The sequence below is a fragment of the Phoca vitulina genome, unplaced genomic scaffold (genome assembly GCF_004348235.1).
Source record: "Phoca vitulina isolate PV1807 unplaced genomic scaffold, GSC_HSeal_1.0 scaffold10, whole genome shotgun sequence".
Lineage (NCBI taxonomy): Eukaryota > Metazoa > Chordata > Mammalia > Carnivora > Phocidae > Phoca > Phoca vitulina.
The window spans coordinates 35,239,261-35,262,558 of NW_022589713.1; the positions used below are offsets into that span (position 1 = coordinate 35,239,261).

At 42.8% G+C, this 23,298-nt stretch overlaps 1 protein-coding gene across 3 annotated transcripts in view; it reads left to right on the forward strand.

The window, feature by feature from the left end:
• Positions 1–23,298, forward strand: part of RARB (retinoic acid receptor beta) — a 732,098-nt gene that overhangs the window by 442,179 nt on the left and 266,621 nt on the right. The gene's annotated exons all lie outside the window — the stretch shown is intronic.

Here is a 23,298-nt window from a genome sequence, read left to right on the forward strand (position 1 = left end):
GGAGCCAGTGGGGACATTTTACCATGGGAACAATTTAGTCACAGAGAGCCATCTCTTCTATGGAAAACTGCTTATACCTGGCTAACTTTGTAGACATTTAATCCACAATGAAGTTTGGCTTATGGTGGGTTAATAATTAGATACTCTTTGTGTATAGTTCAAGTGAAGGCCACTAGCTATGACTTCACTTTGGCTGGGGTTTCCCTGTAATCCATTTAGCAAATTAAAGAGATTACTTTGATTGGTGCCATTATCTCCTATTCTCTTGCGGGTGAACCACTTAACCTGTGCTTAATTGAAAGAGATAGAGAGGGTACAGTAACAAATACAATCAAAAGGAAGGGGCAATAGGATCTGTAGGCCAAACAAATGATGGCACTGGGCTAACAATAGCAGATTAGAGGTGAGATCAATTAATTAGAAGCTATTGTAGGCGTTGGGTGGTTGCCAAGGTTTCTAATGGCCTAAGCCATCATGCCAGCTCTGTTTAGGAGGATTTTAATGACTGGGAGTTGATGTGGTTATTTCAATAATTACTTACTTTTATAATTACTTCATTAGAATACTAAATGTATTACTTCAGGGAGGAAGATCTTTATCCCCCACACATCCAGCCATATTGGGAGGCTACATCTTTCCACAGGGAAGTCTCCTGTTTGGAAGAGGCAGTGGCCGGGTAATAGTTATGCTCGTACAGCAGTAAGAATTATACATCAGGTGTCTGCTCAGTAAGGCCCTGGGCTAGGCATCTGGAGTACAGAGATAAATAAGGCACTGCCTTTGCGGCGGGTGCAAACACAAAAGCATAGTTTCAATGCAATTGGATAAAGACTGGGATAAAATTATGCAAAAGGTATGCATGTACCAGTAACCACTTAGTAGAGGAAAAGAGAGGTCATTCTAGTTGTTTCAAGCAGAAAGGGATTTAATATAGGGGAATTAAGTGGCAGGTCTGGCCTGGCATCTCCTGACTGACATCCTCTTCTGCTCACTCCCTCCCCCTTGCCCTGATTCAACACATGGACTTCTTCCTATCCTTTGATTTGCCCAGTCACACTCCCGCTGAGAGGTCTTGCAGTAACTACTCCCTCTGTCTAGAATGTTCTTCCCTCACCTGCCACATGGCGAATCCTGCTTCCTTCAATGTTTCCCTCAAATGTCACCCCTTCGGCAAGGCTTACCCCGGCTGCCTGGTTCAGAGCTGCTGCTCACTCTCACTTCCAACATTTCTAATTCCCCTTCCACTGTTTTACCTAGCCCTTAATTTTTTTTTTAAATACAAAATATGTGCTTAATATGTTTATTATTTATTCCCACAGACATGATAGGATGTAAGGTCCACAGACAGGATTCCGAGTCTTTTGATCAGTGATGAGTCCCAAGGGCCTCCGGCAGTGCTTGATATGCAGACGGTGTTTGATAAATATTTACTGAGTGAATTGGGTGCCGCTCCTATCCCTGGAAGAGTTCTGGAGAGGAAGCCATGGCAGAAGGTCACACCACTCTAGCTGGGATCCGTAGTTCAGGAAACAGTTGCTGATGTCCTGCCAGTGCCCCACTGAGGCCGCTTGCCCTGCAGCCACTCCCACGTTTGTGCGCTTCCTTGTCAGCATTTCAGGCCACAGGAAGGTGGCTGTGACTTCGTGCTACCTTCCAAGCCTCAAGGAAGACAAGCTGGCAAATGCAGTATTTAAGTTTTCAACTTCTCCAAACAGAAGGAGAGAGAATGGAGGATGGAGAAGCCAACTCAGCTATCTGTCACAGGACCTTGTGTGCATGTGAATGAGGGCCACCATTCCCCCTTTCGGGTGGACAAGCTGGGGCTCTGGGTTGTGCAATGAGCTGTAGGTCCCACCTGTCTTTGAGCCAGGCTTATCCCACGGGGCCTCCTCATTCTGAAGGCTCTCTTTCACTCCACCTCATCTGTCACAGCAGAGTACCAATAAGACCAAAATCAAGAGTTTAGTTGCCCAGGAAGGCTTTGCTTTGTCCTAGATTTATGGCAGTGACCCCTAACTTTTGCCAGCATGGACCAGACCAAAAGCAGAGCTGGGCTTAGGGACACGAGGCAGAATCCTGAGCATGGCAACTCAGAGCATAGGCCTTTTCCTTAGCAGGTCCTTTGTTATTACATCCAGTCTGCTCAGGAGGAAGAACATTAAATGACTTTCCTCTCTATTTTGGGCCTGACCCCAAGTGGAAATTCTTCAGTTCCTCTGTATCACAACACTAGCGTCACATAAATCTGACAGGAGGCCACATAATTGCTGAAATTAAAGCGTAATACCTGACACGTTGGAGGTGGCTCCCTAGAGTCTGTGAATATTTATTTAATGGAAATGGGGTACGTTTGACCTTGCAGGGTCAAACTGACTGTTTCTCTCCCTGACATACTTTGTGAAGAAACAAGGAAATTTTAAGCTGCAGATCCGTAGGTCATCTGCTCTGGGGCTGCTATACTGAGCAGGATTATTCCATCATCAGGAACAGCCACAAGCATTGCTAAGGGGCCAATTTGTGAATGGCACTGTTAGGGTCCATTCAAACAGGATTAGGGACGTGGTCACAAGTAACCCTACATTTGGGCATTTGTGTGAGCGGAGCCTTCTAAAATGATTCCCAATGATCCCCACCTTCTAGCATTCACTCTCTTGAATAATTCCCTCCCCTTGCATGCGCAGAGTAGACCTACTGACTACTATTAAACAGCACATGCAAAAATGATGGGATGTCCTTTCCAAGGTTGGGTTATAAAAGACTATGACTTCTGTCTTGCTGGCATCTTTCTCCCTCCCCACCCCCCATCATGCTTATTTTGACAAAGCAAGCCACCATGTTGGAGAGGCCTACATGGCAACAAACTGAGGGTAGCTTTCATCCAATAGTTGCTGAAGAGCTAAATTCCTCAATCTAACCTCTCCTGAGGGACTGAATTCTGCAAAGATACAGATGAAAGTGGATCTTTCTCCAGTCAGGCCTTAAGATGATTATAGCCTAGTCAAGACCTTGACTGTGGCCAATAAGAGAGCCTGGAGTAGAGAGCCGAGCTAAGTTGTGTTCAGATTATTGACCAAAATTGAGATTATAAATGTTGTTGTTTTAAGCCACTAAGCTCCAAGTAATTTTTATGCAGCAATAGATAACATAATGAGGGAGGCAGCATTCTAAAATATGGATACTCAGAGCTCCATAAATCCCTGTGAGATGAAAAAGTAGAGGAGGGTCTCAAGATGCTTAGTGAAGCCATTTAGACATTCATTCAGGAATATTCAGAATTATAAATCAAAACCTTGACTCATGTTCAAATAGTAATTATGTTTACCAAGAGTCCTTAGGGCAGCTCTGTGAGATAGGTGCCCCAATATTTATGAATTCATATGTTCATTCATGTACTCCTTTATTCACCTTTGCATCTCCGGGTACTGTGTTAGTTGAATGAAGCCCTCATGGAGCTTCCAGTTTAATAGGTGAGGGCAGCATTGCCTCAATCCTCACAACCATGAATGTATAATTAAAACCTGAGATGCTTCCTGAAGTAAATGCATAGTCCTACCATAGGAGACTGACCCATATCAGGGTGTGGTCAGGGAAGGCTTCTCTAAGGAAGTGATATTTTGAACACTGACAAATGAGTTAACTAGGTGACTTGAGAAAGAAGAAGCAATCCAGTCAAAGGGAATAGTATATACCTAGGTCACGTGTTGGGAAGGCCCATTGTTTGCACTCAAGAGAGAAGGGAAGACGTAGGTGTGACATGTAAATGGGGGCCAGACTGTGCTGGGATCTGTAGGAAATGTGGTAATAGGAACCCATTTGAAGAGGGTAGTTGGTGGTGTTGTGATCAGATATCCCTGAAAGGTCACTCTGGCTGTAGTGTGGAAACCAGTCGGAGGGGAACTTGAGTTTATCCTGGGAGACCAGTTAAGTTGCTCTTGCAGTAGCCCTGATGAAAGGAGGGTGCCTTCCACTGGGGTGGTGGTGGAGGGCTGGAGAGCGTTTTGAGAGAGACCCATCTGGTGAAGGAGACAGGCTGAGTGATGAACTGGAGGTGATGCAGATGAGGTGTTATGACTATCCCCATCTTCCAGATGACACACTGGGCCTTAAAAAGGGTGACAACGTGTCCAAAGTCAACAGCAGAGCCAAAGAAGCAAGATTATAGATGTAAGCTCCACTTGAGGCAACTGAGCAGAAGACTAGGCTTTCTCTTTGTTCTGGCTCCATCCCTAGGTAACTACCGATACACACATACAAATACACCCACACATGCTCATGCATGCCCAGTGACATGGGTGTCCGCAGGACCACACACGCACATCTGCACGTGCACACATACAAATCTAAACTGTTCAAAGCCATTTTTCTGCCCTCCCTATCTTTGTTTCCCTCTTTCTTTGTAACCCCTCTACTTCAACTAGGGGCCATTGTTTAGCTACTGAACCCCATTCAATTAATTGCTAACTGTTCATCCTTCTCTTACACTCTCTTTTGAGTCTGTTTTCTTCTGTCTCCACTGCCATCCCTCCAGCAGTCGTGCAATAGCCTTTTCACGCTTCCTCTTCGGCCTCTTTTTTCTCCAGTGTGTCATCCACAGTGCTGCTGGATTGATTTTTTTTTTTTCCACCACCTCTCGTTTCTTAACACACCCTGTTAAAAAGCTTCAGGTGCTCCCCAAGCTTAAAGTCCCCACCTCCTTCGTCTGCCCTTTATGCCCTCTATAGGCAACTTACCAGTTATTTTTCTTTATGATTTTTGGTTCCCCCAAAGTGGCTTAATTTTTACCCACACCTAACTGGCCACTCGAATATTTTAATAGTACCTAAGAATTAACAAAGTTCTTTCTCATGTTCACATCAACCCTACAGGGTTGACATTTCCACATTACATAGGGGAGTAAATCGAGGCACAGAGAGATTATTCTCCCTCAGTGACTAATAATGGCACCTGTACTATTACTCTCTCAAGGCTTCTCTTTAAGCCTATATTCGTACTTAAAAGCATTTCTTTTACAAGAAACTTTATATACCATGGCCACAAATGAGAAACTCCCTATCACTTACAATATTCGCTCTGTTGAGGGGAGATAAGAGACGTGAAAAAGACACATTGCAACTATGAAGACTTTCTTCTGGCTGTAATTAGAAGCAATGAAAGAGGCCATGGGTGTCTCTCTGTGTGACTCTGTTTTCTCGTTTGTATTTGTGTAACCACATAAAATAATTGGCATCCAACAAGTGACACAGGTCTCACATCTTGGGTGGAAATGCATTATTGAAATGCCCATCATCTTGAACAAAGTTGACAACCCGTGGTGTTTTTCTGTAGATTCTGGTGCTCTCCTTTTTCCAGCAAACATTAAATATATCCTCCTTTTTCCACCCAAAATTCTTTTTTTTTTTTTTAAGATTTTTATTTATTTATTTGACAGAGAAAGAGAGAAAGAGTTCACAAGCAGGGGGAGAGGCAGAGGAAGAGGGAGAAGCAGACTTCCCACTGAGCAGGGAGCTCAATGTGGGGCTCGATCCCAGGACTCTGGGATCACGACCCGAGCCAAAGGCAGGTGTTTAACTGACTGAGCCACCCAGGCGCCCCCCAAAATTTATTTCTGACATGGCTTTGTTTTTTCCATGTACTCTCTATTCCAAAGTACATTTCTTCCTACATTTCCACTTATATAAAAGGGAAAGAAGCTAAATTTTTGGAATAAGCAATTTCTCTATGGAGAGTCCCAAGGCTGCACTCATATCAAAGCTAAATAACCTCTCATTCTAAGGGATGTTGGTCCCTCAGGCCAGGGCTGAGGTCATTAGCAGGGCAGAAGGAGGAAGCATGGATGGTTAATGCTTCCATCTATCCTGGTCCACACGGAGACACCCTCAGCTTCCCTTAGTATTGTGCCAGCAGCCTTCCCCCACATTAAGAGTCACCTCACAGATTCTGGATCCTTTTTTATGAGTGCAAACATTTTTAAAGGTTCTCCCCCTTTGTCAACCAATAAAATGCATGGCAAACGTTTTGTAAATTACAAAATGTTCTACATAAATATAATGTCTTCTGTATTTCATATTTTTTTCCACTCTTTAGTTTCTCTTGAAAACTAAATCCAGGAAGGATGCAAATAGACATTTTGAGAAATGATTGTAGCTTGTGATAGAAACATTTCTCTTCATCTGTTGTTGTCCATATTCACTTAGAGCTTGATAAAAGCAGATGGACTGTGATCCTAACCATTTAGGCAGTTCATGTAGGATCATGAACTTACACATTCAGTGTGCATTACAAAGGGGGGTGGATTTCTCACTATTAAGTTTTCCTTGAAGCTGGTAGATTTAAAAAAAATAAAATTCGTATTTAATAAAAATTAATCTGTTCATACTGCTAAAAATATCTAATTTGGTGTTAAAAGGAAGTGGCAAATCTAGCAAAACCTTGCCAAAGAAATTCAAGCTGCAAATACTATAAAGCAATTACAGGGAATTGTCCACGTGGATTACAGGCGATACTGCATTTAGCAGTCAATTTTGTTTGTCCCGTAGCCCCAGCTTGGAAAGAAGGGGCGGAAATGGCTAAGATGTTCTGGAATATGAAAATAAACAAATAGCAAAATAAATGATCTAGAGAGACTTTGGAAGTTCAAAAGCAGACTATAAAGCAGTTGGTCACTGCTTGTTCGCCTAAGCACGCCTGGCTGGTAGGGGAATTACTGTAAGACTTTTGGAGCTAACTGAAGCCGAGAGGACACAGTCAACATGCTATTTTCTTTGGTCCAAGTCTTTGGTGCAGAATATTCTTGGGACTGTTGTTGCCACTCGATATCAAATCCCAGCTGTGTCCACTGAAATCACCCATGAGCCTGGGACCTGATGTGGGCCGATTTGCATGTGTGGGGGACTCTACCCCAGGTGGTAGCCATTTGGTGAATGATTACCTGGCTTCAGACAGCCTTTCTCCACTGGAGAGGCTTCCATTCCTGAGCATCAGCAGAATTTCCTAGGGCAGAAACAATGAAAGAGGAAAGCCAAGCAAATTCATCGCAGAGTTTCCATCTTCAAAGAGAATCTGTCATCCTTTAGAGCTGTGCTCCTCTTCCTTTTCTCCTTTTCTCCTAAAGATTAAAATTTCTGTTTTTAACGGTCCCTGCAGAAATTTGAGACCCTGATCTTTACCTGACCTGTCCACTTCTCCTGAACCCTCCCTGTCTTTAAAACAAAGATTTTATTCATTTATTTATTTGAGAGAGAGAGAGAGAGCTAGCGGGGAGAGGAGCAGAGGGAGAGGGACAAGCAGACGCCATGCTGAGCATGTAGCCCGATGCTGGGCTCGATTCCACAACTCTGAGATCGTGACCTGAGCTGAAATCAAGAGTCAACCACTTAACCCTGCCTTTTATGCAAGTTCCCAGCCAACGGTCATTTTCCAACAGGCAGGGAACCAGAACAGCCTCTATTATTCCTCATTCCTCATACTTCACCTGTATTTGGAGGCCTAAACTTCTGGAATAATAATCCAAAGAGTCAGAGGTGTTAACTCAGTTACACTGTGCCACTACTGAGGCAGGGCTTCATGACATCACAGTGCATGAAGTTGCCTGGACCAGCAGAGGTGTTCACGTGCGCCATGTAGTAGGTGAGAGGCTGGCTTTAGAGCTAAAGTTGAATTAAAATATCAGCTCTGTCTCCCATGCTGTGGAACCCTGGTCAGGTTCCTCAGTGTGTCTGATCTTATTTCCACATTTGCCAAAAATGATGAATAAGACTTCTCTCCTAGAGATACTGTGAGGTGGAAGTGAGAAATGTTTGTAAAGTACGAAGCACAGTGGTGGATACTGGACAAGTGCTCCATGAAGACAACTTTATGAACTGCAGGCTCTTAAAGAGACGGAGCATCCACATTCCCTGTTACTACCAAGCACCTCTCAACCACAAAGAGTTACTGCTCTAAACAGCCAGGGTTGTCCCCAGATGTCTTTATTGTGTATTTGTGTGTGTTGTCTGACTAAACTGAGCTGCAAGGAGGTGTAGATCAACAGAATGGCATGCCTTCATTTATTCAACTTTAGCAAAAACAGATTCTGTTAGCCATAGTTCAGAATATCCACTTGAAATATTTTCACTTGACTTCGTTAAGCTTGAAGAATTGCTCTTTTCCTTCACCCCTTTCTTCCTCATACTTAGCCTTTACAACTCAAAAGATAATTGCTCTATTAACAAATGTTTATAGCATAATAAAGGAATGGGAGGGAGGAAAAGGATTTCTTTTTTTTTTTTTTTTTTTTCTCTCATTTGGGCCATTCCCTTTAGTTTCTTGGAAGTACTGGAGAGCAAAGGAATAAGCCATAAATTATTTTTGGAATTAAACCAAAGGATTCATTTTTCAGCCCCTAGCAAAGAGTTCTTAGCCAAAAGACTCCAAGACCTTGTGAGGAATGAGGCTACCAGGAATTCTTAGTGGCTGAAATGCTGTCACCACAACTCAGAGCTGTGAAGAAATCCTGGCTTTACTGGAAATCAGGAAAAGGCTCTGGCAGGTATTGGTAGGGCCTGTGGAAATCCCCCTCTGGGACCCGGGGCTGGGGGATTTAAGAGAACCTTTTGGAGAACACTCCCCTCTTCTTCAGACTGATGAAGTGTTGGGCTGTTCAAATAGAAATATCTTACAACTGTGTGTTACGGGCTGAATTGTGTCTCCCCAAAATTCCTGTGTTGAAGTCCTATCCCCCAGTATCTAAGAATCAGACTATATTTGGAGAAAAGGCCCTTAAAGAGATAATTAAGGTTAAATAAAGTCATTAGGGTGGGCCCTAATCCAACCTGACTGGCATCCTTATAGGAAGAGGAGATTAGGACGGACACACACACACACACACACACACACACGGAAGACCATGTGAAGACACAGAGAAGATGACCATCTGCAAGCCAAGGAGAGAGGGCTGAGAAGAAACAGCCCGATCAACACCTTGACCTTGGATTTCTAGCCTCCAGACTGTCGTTTAAGCCACCCAGTCTGTGGTTTTGTGATGGCTGTCCTGGCAAACTGACAAATATGTTAAAGGACACAGGCAACATGCCCTCATGACCGAAGAAGATCTCTTCATGGTCTCCCCAAAAACATTCTTAAGACTTTACAAGGAGTATCCCTGACATGAGGAGGCTCCATTTGGGCATATGGCAGCAAGTTTCAGGAGTCAGAAGTGACCCTCCTTAGGTACTTCACCTCCTTGAAGAGACTGTGCTTTATCAGTTGATAACTAGCCTCTTGGGCTGTCTTGACCTCTTTCTAGGACATTGTTTTCTTTATAAGGGCCTTTGACAGTGAAGAGGGTACTTAGCTTCCTGCTCACTCTTCAGCTTCCTCCTTCTCCTTCCCCCTTCCCTTGCTCTCCCCCAGAACATAAATTTTGGTTTGTCTTTGACCCAGTGATAATATTTTCCTTAAGAATTAAAAGTGAAATTACCTGATCCTCAATATCCAAGCCTTCTCCTCACCTCTGACCCTGGAATTTTCTATGGTTTGCTCAGCAGTAGGGATTGGTGGCCAGGGTGTTGATAAAGAGACAGTGTCTACTCTACCTCAGATCACCTATGTCACACTGGATTCTATAATACCTCAGTTTCCCCTTCTGAAATAAAAAGGGGGCTCCAGGCAAACTTTTCTTTAAGATCCCTCCAGAATTAACATGTAGTGCCTCTAATCTACCCGCTCAACAAAAATATACACCAGTACACGCATACACACATACACACATATCTCTCTCCACTTGGATCACAAAGGCACAACCATATTTGAAGACCAGTTTGAATTCAAACATTGAATCCTGTGCATTCTGCAAAATAATTTAAGCAGTACGCTGCACTTGCAGAAACCAGTCATTCATGGCCCCAAATAGGACAGTGAACTTTCTTTGTACTCATGTTTTTAAGGGCTGTTAAAAATGCTTGCCCTAAGTCTTGCATATAATAACTCATAATTTAAGAGAAGTGTGTGAAAATGCTTGAGCCAGATGTTTGATTTTTTTTTTTTTTTTTTAAACACACAGCTTGTTTGCACACTGCCTTTTACCCAGTGCAGCAGTTTGGCCTCTGAGGATAACTAAGAAAAACCTCTGAGATTGTTAGGGGGAGCTTCACCTGCCAGTCTGGGCTGCAAGATCTCTATAGCAACCAAACATAAATCAAGGAAATGGCCCCTTTTGTAAGTTGGTTAATAGGCACAACATGCTTCTTTAGAAAATCCAACCATTCTTTCAATAGACTTTGATTGAAAGTCAGCCTTTTCTTCAGACACATTCACATTCACATCTAGTAGCAGCTTGTATGGCTGTCCACTGGCTAATTTATTACCCTTTAAAGATCTGGCAAAGAAAAAATGGCTCTCAGAACAATGTTTACATTCAGAGGCATAAGCACAGAGCCACAAAAGAGCATCCTTTTGTTCTGAACTTGGAATATTAATCTTTAACCTAGGACTTTAACTTTCCCCTTCTTATGGGGTTCAACAGAATCTCTCCTCTCATTAAAATTTTACCAATTTAATAGGACTTTGTTTCTAATATGAGAGTAAGCCTTCCTCCCATTGTTTTGCCAAACCTTGATAGAAATTAATTGTTCTCAGGCCCCCCTCCCTTTGCATGCAGAATACTCGGCTTCAGGGATTGCTGATGAGGGAAGTTGGCTCTCTTGTCCATAATAGAATTTGGCTATTAACAAAAATACAAGGGATGCTTCTCCCCCCTCTTCATGAAGCAAGGGAAGGTCCATCAGGTGATCAGTTGGTGAGTTGGCCCCCTCTTACCCCATTCCCCCAAAATATAATTTGGAGATGGATCCAAGAAATGCCCCACACCGAGCCCGTACTCCCCAATGTCATCGAGAGTAAAGGTGAAGTGGGGACACACACTAGCTCCTCCTTTCATATAGGCAGGGGCACATCACTAAGTAAATGATATGCTTTCTCTCATGCGGGGAGCCAAATTCTGGCCCCTGTCTTCCTTTGAGGTAGGGAGAGGAGATGGGGAAAAGCCTGTAGAAACAAACCTTTGTAGTTTTTTCTTTTTTAAAGTAGATTATGAGATGAAAAGTACTTCTAAAACAAGAGGGAGCTTGCATTGCTCTGTGTAGCTTCGTATCACAGATGGAGTTGGACAAGAAAAGATTTATATTAATGCCTCCCTCTTTAGTGTTCTTAAATCTTCAGAAACCAAAGTCTTGAGAAACCAGACTCTTCAGGAGCTCCCTTCCCTTTGATATGGTCAGCTGTCCCCACTGGCATGAAGGGAATAAAGGGTCGGTTTCAAAATGTGCGTGTTCAAACATGCCCTTTATTCTAATCATAGCACTGTGTTATAAAAAAAGTTGTCTCATGCTATGTAGGACTGGCCACTTAGAAATAGCTTTTGCCTTAGCATTAGCCTGGAAATACCTTTGGGGTCTGTGAAACTAAAGGGCCTTCCAAAATGTAACGCAAAATAAGAACAGTGTGTCACAAAGATCCTCTGAAAGGCAGAAAAAGATCCTAGATATTCAATGAAATGAGTTGAATTTTCTTTTCTGTGCCTGAATGTCACATGGAGCCAAAAGGTAGCTCTCCTAATTATTCACAGCCTGGCCAGATCAAACACATTATGCATAATTTTCCACCACATGCCTCTATCCATGTTCTGACACATCTTGGAGACACCATAAAGTACAGTAGTCAAAATGGCAGGCAAGGCGCTGAATTGTCAGTGTTCAAATCCCAGTTCTGCTGCTTACAGGCTCTGTCACTTTGGACAAGTAACTTCAACCTCCTTGGGCTCAGTTTCCTCATTGGTAAGATAAAGTTATAATAGTACCTACTTCAGAGAGCTGCTAAGAGGATTAAGGGTGTTATAATAAGCCACTTAGAACAGTGACCGGCCTATCGTGGGTCCACCAATGTTAGTTGCTACTGACATTTGTAATGTTTTTGTTGTACTTGATGCTATTGTGTTGTTGACCACCGGAAGAATGCACATTACCCAACATAGAATGTTTTCCAAGTTCAGCTGATGTGTTGCAGAATACTGACCAAAAAGAAAATAATTTCCCAAGGCTGGAGTTACTCCATTAAGAAAAATCCAGAGATAGGAATCAGTTTGTGTCTGTGGCAATAATTCATCCCGTTTGCCTAAAACCATTATCACCTGATATCTCCACCCTTGCCTATAATCCTGTTTGATGGAAACATCTCAAGCTCAGGCCGGGGCCCAGTTTCACATTTGCCGTATCCAGGAGTGGTTAATCAGGGCTCATTCGTCCTCACCCTGCTCGTTTGTTCAAAGGGCTTTGTTCCTTTCAATAAGCCTGTTCAGCTTCAGCACAAGTATCAAAGAAACAATGACTTCAGAGGAGGTAAGAAGGAATACTCACCAAAGGATTCACTGAGGAAAATTCAGCCTGTTTCCTAGGAAAGAGCCCCACATTGGTAAGAATTTCATGAACAAATCAGAACTTGCCAAAAGGATCCATGGACTTAAAAAAACAAAGATGTTTGAGATTGTTTTTAATTGTTATTTTGTCACTAATATAAGAATTAAATTGTAAACATTGGATACTCACCAAGGAAGAGCATGTTCTAAAGGGAAGGCTTTAAGTTTTGAAGGCAGCTGAACCCCAGATACTCCAGTACTTGTGGTGTGGCCTTCGGCAAGGCCTCGTCTTAAACTGTTTTCAGCTCTCCATCCGCCAGTATCCAGTAAGGAGAAACAAATGCCGTTCCAGCTATTTCTAATGGAAGGAATTTAATACAGGGAATTGGTTGTACAGTTAATGGAAGAACTGAAAGAGAAACTCAAAAGCTGGGACAACGCAGATGTTCATGTCAACAGAAAGCTGCTTCCACCCCTGAGGCTGAAGAGACAACGGGAAGAAGTGGGCCAACAGAGACTTAGACCTTGAAACAGTGGGAGCTAGAACCCTAGAGAGGATTCAGCCAAATAGGAGAAACCCCTAAGGCAGAGGGAGAAATGTCCTGGCTTCTCCTCTCATCTGCCCTGCCATGGTGGAAACTTCCTGGAAACCAGCTGGCCATGTATTCATGCTTCCCTAGTGTCTTTCTCTCTGTGTTCCTGTAAAAATAGAAAATTTTTTATTTTATTTGGAGGGGAGCAGATTTGCTTTCAGATTCATTCCCTGCCCTTCCCCTGCTCTGCTGCTTATCAGGGTACTGTGGCATATAGGTAGATAAGAGTGGCCATTAGCCCTGTGCTATGTATGATGTCATGGGATATCAGAAAATATTTCTATGTGTTTTCCTCTAAAGACAGTCTTAATCTGTTCATTTTCCCAAAAGGACCATATATAGCCCTAAGTAGTAGATTTGTACATTTCCATTTACCACATAACCCTCTTATGCTGGAGAAATAATATGGTGAAGTGTTCAAATCCTGGCTGTGCCGGCTGTGTCATGTTGGGCAGTTGAACTTCTCTGTTCCTCAGTTTTCTCATCTGTAAAGTGGGATTAAAAACAGTCCCAACATCATGGCTCACTTCTTTCTTTTTTTTCTTTTCTTTTTTCTTTTTCTTTCTTTCTCTTTCTTTCTTTCTCCTTCCTTTCTTCCTCTCTCTCCCTCTTTCCTCTTTTCCCTTTCTTTCTTTTCTTTATTTTTCCTTCGTTCCTTCCTCCCTTCCTTCCTTCCTCTCTCCCTCTTTCCTCTTCTTTCTTTCTTTCTTTCTTTCTTTCTTTCTTTCTTTCTTTCTTTCTTTCTTTCTTGCTAGCTAGCTAGCTAGCTAGCTATCTGCCTGATGATACAGGGCTGTATTCTCCTAGATATTAACTGAAAATTTTCCCAGGCCCTACCTTAAGTTCTGACATGTCAGTGGCCTGTTTTTATTGCTGTGATAGGATGATGAAATGGGACTTTTTCTGCCTGGGTTCTGACTAAGGTACCAATATGCTAGATATTAGATACCAACCTGAGGGTAAGGCAAATTACCAAAAGCAAGAAGGAACATGTTGAGAACAAGTTCCATGACTCTTCAACCCCATCATCACCAGCAGCCACAAGAACAATTCAGAAGTATCAAGAGGGAGAACAAGCATTCACGGTGGATTTGGAGGAAGGGGAGCTTTGCCTCATGCACTAAAGGTGTTTCTCAAAAGATTGTCTTGTTGACTAATTCCATAAATGTCCAAGGCTTTTTATATCACAGACTGGGTCTGGATGAGGTGTTTGTCCAAGAAAAAGTACATTCAAAGATTCATGATCTAACTTAATATTATAAACTCAGGGAACAGTCAGATACCAAAAGAGGCAAAACTTGAGATGAGCCTTGAAACAAGAAACTTAGAAAAGGATGAGAAGATGAACACATCCTGAAATGTTCCAGAATTAAGGAAAAGTCCTCTTATACACAGTAGAAAATCTGAAGGGAAAGACAACCTGGAGTACTCCAAAATGATCTTTTCTGTCCCAAAGAAGCTGGGAATTAGGGTTTTCATTGGAAGCTACTGCTCAAAGGAAAACCAAGATAGCCATATCCATGGGAAAAGGAGGGTCAGGAGTAAATTCACCATTTTCTAGCTTGGGGACCTCAAGCAAATTACAATCCCTGTGCCTCCAATTTATCATCTATAAAATTCAGATTTTAACTGTATCTACCTCTTGATGTGAGGTTAAAATGAATTTATAGGTGGAAGTGTTTAGCATGGTACCTGGCAGGTAGTAAACCTCCAAAATTCTTCGTTCAGGTATTTCAAGTATTTGGTGGTAAAGGTCTGGTAAATTTAAGGGGGAAAAAAGGATGGGAATGATCTGGATCACTGGGGGAAAAATAACCTCATTCAACCTAGGAGGGTAGTCTTATTCCCTGTCCAAATTGTTTCACTCTTTAATTCAGTGATTCTCAGGGTGATCTCCAACCTGACCCATGAGGCTGGTCCATGTCATTATTATTGGTTATAAGTTGGAAGTACTACTACTTTTGTTGTTTTGACTGGATCAGGAGATTTGTCAAGCAAACCAGCCCTCTCATTAGAATGCCATCCCTAGCTGTGCTTTCCTTCCCAGCTGCTCTGGGGGGGGGGGGGTGTTTTACAGGAGCAGGAGATGTTCCTTCCATATCATGAGAGGCTTCGGAGGCCCAGGGACCAAGATAGTTCTTGGAGACTTTTAGTATAGGGCTCTCATTCCCTGTGCGTCTATCATCTAGAGAAAGAGTTCGATGGATTGTAAAGTGGCTGAAGGTCCAGTCCCTTTATCTGGCCCTTGTGGACTTTTAAGAGTTCTGCATATACAGACCTTAGAATACTCATGTGTCTCTGTGATGGGATGCAAATTGATATGTGCTTAATGTGAGTGTACATCTTTCTTAGGAGAGGATTCATTGTTTTCTTTATATTCTCAAATGATTATGAAAATAATAATAGCTGGCTTAGGATAAATCAGGGGAATTATGGTCTAGATTGCCCACCAGCAGAATGGTCAGACCAGTACCTGAAGCATTGTATATTAGAGAAAGGAAGGAGCTTATAATCAAATTATTTGCCCCCAGCACCTCCTCCCCTTCCCCTCACCGCAGAGTTGAAAAAACTGTGGACGCAGAGCCACTTTTTTCCCCCCCTAACTTCTGGTTTACTTTTAATTTTATTTTGGATTTAGACTGGTCAAAGGCTTTCCTGCCTTCTCTGCAGAAATGTAATACAATATGAATTCACAAGAATCATGGTTTGTTGGTTTTCTTGTAATCTGAAACAGCTTTTATCAAAAACCCAATTCATGGGGAGAAGATAATCACGTGCAGGAAAAAGCAGATCTTTGTGGGGGTCTTTGTCCTTTCCTTGAAGATATCAGGACTATAAAGTATCTTTTCCTTTTATTTTCTCTCCTATTAAAAGCAAGAGTCAATCCGATTTTGTTTTCCTTCATCTTCCAGTCTAGTCTCGCGCATGGGATTAATTAGACAAGACGAATCAGTGAGAGAACATTTATCTTTATCCAGGAGATTGTTTTCAGAATTTTTTTATGTTGTCCTGGCATTTCCACTTTTCTGGGGGCTTTTTGTAATGACGGAGAGGCCCCACGGCTTCTAATGCCTGGTGAGGCAAGCATCCCCTTACGTGTGTGCGTGTACATATGAGAAACATTAATTTCTAATTTACTCTGTTTACCTTGAGAGACTGCCAGTGGATGATTCAGATATTCCACAGAAAGGGGCTTTTCTTTTGTAATATAGGACAAAGGACAGCTAAGCTTGTGTTCTTTCTTCAAAGCAGAGGTTCGGATGGAGGGGGCAAAAGTATGTATTCGTGCAGCTTAGAAAAGTACTATTTTGACTATGTAAACACTCACATAATTGTATTAAGAGTTGCTACCAAATCTTTTCATCTAGTGTACGCTTAAAAACTAGGCTTAGATACAGTGATAAAGAACCAGCATGGGCTGTTCCCACGTTCCTTTAACTCAACAATTTGTGGTGCAACTGTGTTTAAGAAGTGAATCTCGGGAGAGTGATTTGCATAGTGCTAGGTTTAGACTGCTCTCTGATTTCTAGATCCAGGTGTGACACCAACATCGGGAAAGTCCACAGCCTTCCTCACCTGTCTTGGTCTTGGGTGCTCATTCCAAGCGGGAGCAAAACCACTCAGCTTCTTTCAGGGGGCTTGGGGATGAAAACTGGAAAATTCCAAAGACTCTCTGAGAACTGTGGTAGGCAACCTTATGTGGGAGATCAGAGGTCTATTCAAATCTCCCTGAAATTGTCTGGGAGCTACCAGACCTTTACTCAGATGCAAGGGCCAGTCCTGATCCCAAATGCCAGAAGAGAGCTGGAGAATCTGAGTGAGTCGCTGCTCTCGCAGCTGTGCAGGGCCTTCTATTAGGGCTGCCATGTCTGGTTGCACTCATGTGCACTGCACAAGGGCAGTACATCTGAAGAGACGCAGTTCACATTGTCAATATCATAGAAAGTCTATGACACAAGGTGTCATTATTAAAACAGTTTTCTGGTAGATGGCATTAAGGTAACTTGTTCTAACAGAATCAGTGTCTTAGCTCAGTTTTAGGTAATACGAAAACTTATTAGTGCAGTTTTCGTTTTAAATAGCTGACATTGAGTGAGCATTTACTGGAGAATGGTGGTTAATTGCTTTGACCTCTCCCCTTAGAATAGGATTCTTAATATAAATTCAGAGGATCTTTCAGCTTTGATAGGAAAATAAATTGTATCCTCATTATCACTCACTCCTAACTGAAATCTAGGATTATGAATGGGGACACTAACCACAATACTACTAGCAGTGCCTATGGTTTCTTTTCTCATAGCACATTTAAACTGTTGCAGTATCTCAAAATGGTATTCATGCTCATCACTTTTTCAAATTTGGGCTAGTTGTTAAGATCCACCACTAATACGCTATTTAACGAGTCAATAAAGAGGGGTATCCATTACTACATCACAAAAGTTTTAAAAACTATTTCAATTGCCTTTTAATAAAACTGGCTTCCTCTATAATCCTGTATATTTTATCCTATGAAACACTGTTCTGAGAAGGGTTTATAAGCCTCCCCAGCCTATGAAAGGGTCTGTGTCACCAAAAAAAAAAAAAAAAAAATCATTCATTCATTAAAAAGAGAGAGATTTTGCTAGAAAAGTTAAAGAATAGGAAATACTAATTCTTGTTCTCTCTCCTCTTCAAGAATCCTTTGACCACCACCCCCAGAAAGAAAACTGGGGAAAAGTCATAATTGCTAAATGAACTCACCTGAACAGTTTGCCTTTTGTGTCTAATTGCCATGCAGTATAATTACAGCCACGTGTGGCGTAAAATACCCGTCCACTTGATCTTCAATTCATTTGACTGACTGGATCTCAGCACCATGAGCTGGTCATTTCAGTAGTCGCCGTAGTTTCACAGCTTGTGCCTTTGGAAGACGCCGTTGCGGGGTAGAAGGTATCACATGAGATCCCTTGAGAGTCATTGCTCTAAATTTAACCTTCGCTGTGATCGCTGCTGTGATGTCTGATGGCCGCTCTCTTATATAACAAAAACGACACGGTTTTCTACTAAATGTTCTTGCGTTGTGTCTAGCATAAACACGTACTCTCCTCCATGTGGAGAAGTGATTAAGGTGCTGCAAGACGTGTCACAACTTTTAGGTTGCGTTTCTGTGGAGGAAGGACAGCAAACGTGTGCTGAGCAATACTCTGATTTTGTAGCACGCAAGATGGTCGCGTGCAAGACACAATCTCTCTCTATAGCTCCTGAACCCACATGGTCTCTTCATCTGAGCATTAGCAAAGATGATCTAGTCTCTGAATCATTCAGTCCAGATTCTAGAAGGAATAAGATGACTGTCCAAGTCTGATGTCCTCCTGGGCCTGTTCAGGAGCCAGGGAGAGATAAGGTCCCATAGTACAAACAATCCTGCAGGGACCCCTGTGGGCAGAGGGCAGCTCTCTGAGAGAATGGAGAGAGCCTGAGCTTTCTGTAACAGGATCGTAAGGACTTAAAAAGGAGAGACCATAATGGTTTCTTAGGGGAGCCAAGACCATATGCGTCCCTGCCCATGAGCATTGACAGTACATGCCCTTGATGGCCCTGAGTGGCACAGAGACCTGAGCACGAAGAACAGCCTAGCAGTTCTTTATATTTTCAGGGAACACAAGAGGGCCTTTTACGTGCATGACTCTGTGTTAGGCAATTTTTATGTACATTGTGTCATGTAATCATCAGATTTCCCCAGGCTGCCCCTGCCAATATTTCTGTGACATCAATCTCCTTTTTTGGAATTTCTTCATAGGATTTTAGTCCTCTCTTTAATGCCAGATCTTTCCAGGAGTCCCCAGCCTCACATACAGAGCAGCTTCCTGGTATCTCGCTCCCCAGCTCGGCCTGTTGAACCATTTTCCTTCTCTTCTGCTCAGCCGTCTTGAGTCATGGCGGTAGCTGAGGCCTCTGCTGCTTCCGGGGCTGCTGGAGGCTGTTACTCCACACCACGATCCCAGGGCCGTGCCAAAGATACTTTCTCCGATCTGGTACTACCTCCACTGTGCCAAGCAGTTAAAGCCATTGGTGACGGGAACTGCCACCACAGGAGCCTCAGGTGCTGAGGACAGCCCTGGGATCTTTGTCCTCGTCACGACCCGGACCTTAAGACCCCCTGATATCCTGGAATTTTAAACATTCTGAAGCTCTGCTGGATTTCCAATTCAAGATTGTGGATAGAACACATGCAAACACTAGCTCCTAACTTTCCCAAACAGAATGCAGACATCAGAAATAGAATTCACAGATCTATATCTATACCCAACACCAAAACATGAAGAGGGTATATTTCCTACTGAGAGGAAATGGGGGATGTAGACAAGACCTCGTGGTTATAAGCAGAAGGCGCCCATGCTTACACACCCCCGCACAGAGCTGAGAGTAACTCACCACCTCCTGAGAGCCAATAATACCACAAGGCCACTTCACCTCCAGGCCGTAACAGTGCAGGACACACAAGGGAAAATCCTCCTGTGAAAGGTAAACCCGGAACTGAGAATCCCCAAATATCCAAGGGAGACCAATCCTAAGGAAAATAAACTAGGTTTAACAAATGCAAGAACTAATACCATATGAGATAGGAATATTAGAACAATGTTTAAAGGACTTCAAAATTTAGAAAAGTAAGAAAGAGAGAGAAAGAAAAAGAAAAAGGAAGGAAGAAAGGAAGAAAGAAGAAAAAGAAAGAAAAAGAAAAGAAAGAAATGAGCCAGCCTCAGAGAGCCAAAGGAGGGAATCCCATCACTAAAGTCAGAATAGGAGGTCATGTAAAAAAAAAAAAAAACAAAAACAAAACAAAAAAAACGGAGTTGTTAGGAAAAAAATCAGAGATCTTAAAATGGAAAAAAAAAAATTATTAAAGTTTAAAACTCCATAGGTTAGCTGAATTGCATCCCAGACTCAAGTGGAAAGTAAATCCCTAAGCTGGAAGATAAATAATGAGACAGGGATTATCAAAAGAATCTTAAGAGACCTGGAGGACAAATCCAGAATTTCCAACATCCATCTCATAAATTGTACAAAAAGAGAAAATAGCATGAAAAAGAGGACATGAGTCCTCCGATTAAATTTACACAAATGCCAAGCTGAATAAACAAAAGCAAGTCATAAGCACAATGAGGTATTTATTACTTGACAGTCACCAGGGAGGCTAAAACCAAAAAGTTGGACAGTAAAAAGCATTAGCAAGGATGTGGAGAAGTCAGAGCCCTCGTACATTGGGGTGGGAATTTTTAAATGGTGCAGCAGCTTTGGAAAGTAGTCTGGCAGTTCTCCAAAGGTTAATGTGGAGTAAGTGTATGAACCAGCAATTCCACTCCTGGGATCCACCCATGAGACTTAAAAACAGATTCGTGCAAAAACGTGAACACAAAAGTTCATACAAAATTATACCTAACAGCCAAAAACTAGAAGCAACCCAAATGTTCGTGAGTGGATGAATGGATAAACATAAAATGGAATATTATCCAGGCATGAAAAGAAATAAAGTACTGACGCATGCACAGAGCAGATGAAGCCTGAGAACATTATGTTAAGTGAAGGAAGCCAACATATCCTATGATCCCATTTAGATGAAATATCCAAAATAGACCAATTAGACCGAAAGTAGATGAGTGGTTGCCAGGTGCTAGGGACAGGGCAAAACAGCGAGGTACCGTTGATGGATATGGGGTTTCTCTGGGGGCAGGGGGAATGAGGAAAACGTTCTGGAATTGGATCGTGGAGGTGGTTGTGTAACTTGGGGAATACACTTACAATCACTGAATTATATACTTTAAAAGGGTGAATTTTATGTTATGTGAGTTATATCTCAAACTATTGAAAAGAAGTCCTCACTGAGGGGTGCCTGGGTGGCTCATTCAGTTAAGTGTCTGCCTTGGGCTCAGGTCATGATCCCAGGGTCCTGGGATCGAGTTCCGCATCGAGCTCCCTGCTCAGTGGAGAGCCTGCTTCTCCCTCTCCCACTCCCCCTGCTTGTGTTCCTGCTCTTGCTGTCTCACTCTGTGTCAAATGAATAAATAAAATCTTTAAAAAAAAAAAAAAAGAAGAAGAAGTCCTCACTGAAGCTGGGCTCTGCCGCATAGAGGTCATACTTGGTCCTGTGAGAATAATTCTTCTTATCCCACACTTTTGTGGTTTGGGTGTTAAAGTACTATTCTCTGTTTGTTACAAAACTTATTTGTGTGTGTGAAAGGGAGAAATAGCTTTTTCTGTGTTTCTCTTGACACCCTGGTTTCTCAGTTTCTAGAGGACTGGGCAGAAAGATCATGTGAATGGCGGGCTCACACCGTCCTTCGAAGGGCTCCAACCCTCTGTGGGCCGTCAGAGCCTGCACTGATTCCCTTCCCAGGAGGCTCCTTGGTCCTTCCCGAGAACAGCTTTTAGGTGCTCACAGCAGAACTTTGGGAGGAAAACCCGAGCTTAGAGTGATTGTGACCCAAGAAAGCAAAGAAAATGGACACTGATTTTATCCTCTCGAGCCTGCCAAGCCCCTTTCATCTAATTCTTCAAGTGCTTTTCACCATGAGTGAACCCCTGTTGACTAAATTTGTCCCGGGCCTTTCTGCTCAGTAATAACTACAGTTAAGCTAGAATATAATATTTGACAATAGTGGCAAAGCTGAGCTTGAGTTATGTTTTTGAGCTAGCCCAAAGAGTTTAGTAGAACAAAAGCCTACGACCGAATGAATGCAAAATGAAGACACACGCCTGACTGACGAGATTTTCTAATGGATCCTCCACGCCCGTTAGCTAGGCAGACACCAGAGGGCATCCCCCGTCCCTCCCCCACACACACACTGTTGAAACCTCGCCAAGTGTTTTCTTCATGGTGGTGGTTCTCATCTCTCCTCCCTCGGTAAATGGGTTGTTTAGATGCTCAGGTGTCCTTTGTGAAACTTGGCTGTAATAACAACGTACCACAATCACTGGCAGAATTTCGATAGAGCTGCTTGTGAGCCCCATAGAGCCACCACCAGTCTAGCAGAATGTTTTTATTTTATTTTGTCTGGCTTGGTCTTGGTTTTTTTCTTTCTCTTTTTTTAAAGATTTATTTATTTATTTGAGAGAGAGAGTGCGCACGTGTGCACATGTGCCAGAGAAAGTGCGTGCAGGAACGTGTGTGACCAGGGGGAGGGGCGGAGGGAGAGGGAGAATCCTAAGCAGACAGACTCCATGCTGAGCAGGGAGCCCACAGGGGGTACGTTCCCACGACCCTGAGATCATGACCTGAGCTGAAATCAAGAGTCAGATGCTTAACTGACTGAGCCACCCAACTGTCTCTTGGTTTGCTTCTTCATTGCAGACTGCCAAGACCAGGATTCAAAGGTGAAGCATAACTGCCCAGTGCCCACTGGTTTAACAAGGCTTGTGAATACTGCCAAGTCATAAGTCGATGCAGTCCTGAGGCTTAGGGGTGTCCGGTAGGACAGAGAACACGGAGCAGCTCAGAAGTTCCAGAAAAAAATACTGAACACCTAGTAGTTCTTCTAGCTTCATCTCCCTCCAGCACGGGCACTTAGAGACCTGACAGAAGACACATTTAACTCCCTTGACCTCAGTGATAGGAGTACATGCATCCCTTTCCTTTGCTAACCTTAAAATAAGCTACATGAGCATAAAGCGGTAGTTCTCAAACTCTACAGCATGTTAGAGTCACCCCAGGAGATTTTAACGATCCTGATGCCCAGGCCTCATCCCCGATCAATTAAATCCTAATCTCTGGGGGCACAGCCAAGCAGCAAGAGTTTTTAAAGCTCTCCAGGTGATTCCAATATGCAGTCAAGACTGCGAAGAGGTACTTTGAGCAAATTGGCATCTTATTCAAGGCTTACATTCTAAAATCCAAGGCCAAGATGGAAAATAGAAAAAATGACTCTTTTTTTTTTTTTTTTTTTTTTTAAAGATTTTATTTATTTATTTGAGAGAGAGAGAATGAGAGACAGAGAGCATGAGAGGGAGGAGGGTCAGAGGGAGAAGCAGACTCCCTGCCGAGCAGGGAGCCTGATGCGGGACTCGATCCTGGGACTCCAGGATCATGACCTGAGCCGAAGGCAGTCGCTTAACCAACTGAGCCACCCAGGTGTCCCGAAAAAATGACTCTTGACAAATCCTTTAAATGGCCCATAAAGTAGAGTATAAGTGGCTTTGCATCTACAGTCCTGAATGGTTAATAGAAGTGTAGATGCTTAATTCACCTAGAAATGTAGAGCATAGAATAAATGGTACATATGCAAGATATAATTTTGCTTTCTTAATTACATAACCGAAAGCGCACACTGAGTGGAACTCAGG